This window comes from Octopus sinensis, unplaced genomic scaffold, assembly GCF_006345805.1.
Source record: "Octopus sinensis unplaced genomic scaffold, ASM634580v1 Contig11352, whole genome shotgun sequence".
NCBI classification, from domain to species: domain Eukaryota; kingdom Metazoa; phylum Mollusca; class Cephalopoda; order Octopoda; family Octopodidae; genus Octopus; species Octopus sinensis.
The window spans coordinates 25,001-27,903 of NW_021832350.1; the positions used below are offsets into that span (position 1 = coordinate 25,001).

At 40.0% G+C, this 2,903-nt stretch overlaps 1 long non-coding RNA gene across 1 annotated transcript in view; it reads right to left on the bottom strand.

The window, feature by feature from the left end:
* The window catches only part of LOC118761273, a 7,311-nt gene extending 5,869 nt beyond the window's left edge, over nt 1–1,442 (bottom strand). The window contains exon 1 of the long non-coding RNA XR_004997256.1: nt 1,319–1,442. This is a non-coding gene — a long non-coding RNA (uncharacterized LOC118761273). The remainder of the gene's footprint in view (nt 1–1,318) is intronic.
* Between the last annotated feature and the right edge of the window lie 1,461 nt (nt 1,443–2,903).

Below are 2,903 nucleotides of genomic sequence, written 5' to 3' on the forward strand. Positions count from 1 at the left end.
CGTCCACCGTTTGTTTTTCAAGTCAGAGAAACGAGCAGGAAACGGTCTGGAGGAAAAAAAACAATAAGTTGACCTGAAAAAAATAATAAAAAATTAAAAAAAAAAGGGTAGTGTTGTGTGTTTGGTGAGTACTGTATGTGGTGTGTGTGTGAATGGTGTGCATTCGTGTGCGCGTGCGTGAATGTGTGTGTGTGTGTGTGTGTATGTGTGTGTGTATGTGTGTGTGTGTGTGTGTGTGTGTGTGTGCGTGCGTGATTCGAGTGTAATCGTATGCAACTATTAATACCGTTATAATTGTGTGCGTGACGGCGAGAGAGAGAGAGAGAGAGAGAGAGAGAGAGAGAGAGAGAGAGAAGATTATATATATAAGCAACGCACAACTTACCTACAGTGGCATATATAAACAGGCACAAGCAATCACACGCGTACATACACACACACACGCGCGCACGTGCACGTGCACACATACACACGCATATATGCAAACATAGGCGTGTGCGCACATACCCCCAAGTACATACATACATGCATACATAAATACATACATACGCACACACACACACACACATATATATGTACATACATTATATAATATATATATATATACATACATGCATATATATATATATATATTCATACATACATACATACATACATATATATATTCATACATACATACATACATACATATATGTGCATACATACATACATACATACATACATACATACATATATATATTCATACATACATACATATATATATTCATACATACATATATATATATATATATACATATATATATACTATATAACATACTATATATATATATACTATATAAACATACTATACCTTCACGTGCATATGTTCATATATATATATATATATATATATATATGAATGTATATGTGTATATATATGAACATATGCACGTGAAGGTATAGTACGTTTATACCAGGTGATGATCAACTCTGCGCCTATGTTTTATGAAACTTACCTGTGAACAGGTGTTGCCGTCAGTCTCGTTTCTTTTTTTCTGATTATTTTATATATTTATTCACTATTCCATTTTGTTATTATTGCTCCTTGTCCTATTTTGTTTTTGTTATTATTTATGGTCCTAAGGTGCATTGAATGGCTCATTCGGTAAATCGTGCGAAAAAAAGCATTTTGTCACCACATATAGGTAGGTACTTAATTTTTTACGTGCAGTATTTCAAATCATGCTACAATCACTTTTTACCTTTTCATAGTCCTATTGGTCGCGTTGATAGAATAAAAGTGTTGAAGTTACGTATTCAGAGTGAAATAAGGGGAGACCCCCCCACCCTTCGGTCATGGATGACCATAGGACTGCATCTAGAAAGTTACCCTCCGAGGCACAAGTCAGGGCAAGGCTGTTTATGGATGACCAACAGTCACCCATGCATACCAGCTTCCTCTCTCCATACCAATGATGTTATCCAAGGGAAAGGCAAAGGGGCCGATACAGCTTGACACCAGTGACGTCGCAACTCATTTCTACAGCTGACTAAACTGGAGCAACGTGAAATAAAGTGTCTTGCTCAAGAACACAACACTCAGCTCAGTCCGAGAATCGAACTCACAACCTCACGATCTAACCACTCGACGCTCTTACCACTGAGTCATGCGCCTTCACTCAGAGTGAAGAAAGGGATTTTACCTGGTACTTTAGAAATTTTGTAAATTCACTCCCTGATCAACAGAGAAAATATTAGTGTCTAACTTTGACACACGGCCAGTAGTTTCGCGGGAGGGAGTGAGTTGATTACTACTGGTACTTATTTAATCGACCTCGAAATGATGAAATGCAAAGTCGGCTCCAGCCACATTCGAACACAGAACATAAAGACAGATCAAATACCGTTAAGGATTTTGCCCGTCACTCTAAAGATTCTGCCAGCTCGCCGTCTTTTATTTTTTCATGCGCCCTTTTCAAGCCTAACCAGGCTCATGGGCCTTGTTTCCCGGTTTCTATGGCGTATGTGCCCACCCCCAGCTGGGCAGGACGCCAGTCCATCGCAACGATACTCAAGTTGGGGTGTTAGAGTACAACAGGGGTCGCCACCACCCCCTGCCGGAGCCTCGTGGAGCTTTAGATGTTTTCACTCAATAAACACACACAGCGCCCGGTCTGGGAATCGAAACCGCGATCTTCCGACAGCGAGTCCTCTGCCCTAACCACTAGGCCATTGCGCCTCCACAGCTCGCCGTCTTAAGCAGATTAAATACTTATGGTACGTTCTTCTCCACCACTCTCTCTAGCGTTTGTATATTTTGGCATAAATTAAATTTAAGATACCATTAGTATTTTCTCTGTTTAACTTGGCAAGCTGGTAAAATTGCTTCAGTGCTGGACGAAATGCTTAGTAACTATTCTTACGTTTTTACGTTCAGTGGTCGAATGCTGCCGGGGCTGACTTTACCTTTCATCCTTTTAAAGGTATCCGAAATATCAGGAAATGGAGTTAAGCCAAACGACGGATTATTTACACTCTTAAATGAACAATTCTCTCTCTCTAAAAATAAGAGGCAGTTGGAATTAAGTTGGAATCTAAGTGCACTGCATTTTGTAGCAGAAACAGCTGTAACCTAATGAAGTTAATTGCATAGTTTCCTGTTCCTTTGTCATTTATTTAATTACATATTCACGCGCTCACTGTACCCAGTTAACGCCTCATTCTGAACCATATCTGAAACAGTTCTAACACCAGGCTATCAGTATCGCTATACCTAAGCGGAACAACACCCCCCACACACACACGCACACAAATAGCCAAATGCTATGCAGTCATGTACCAACTTCTTCTTGTCACCTTGTCTGCTCAATCAAAACGTTGTCCTTCGAAGGACCAAACGGTGAAGGTCGGAGAATCCCAAATCC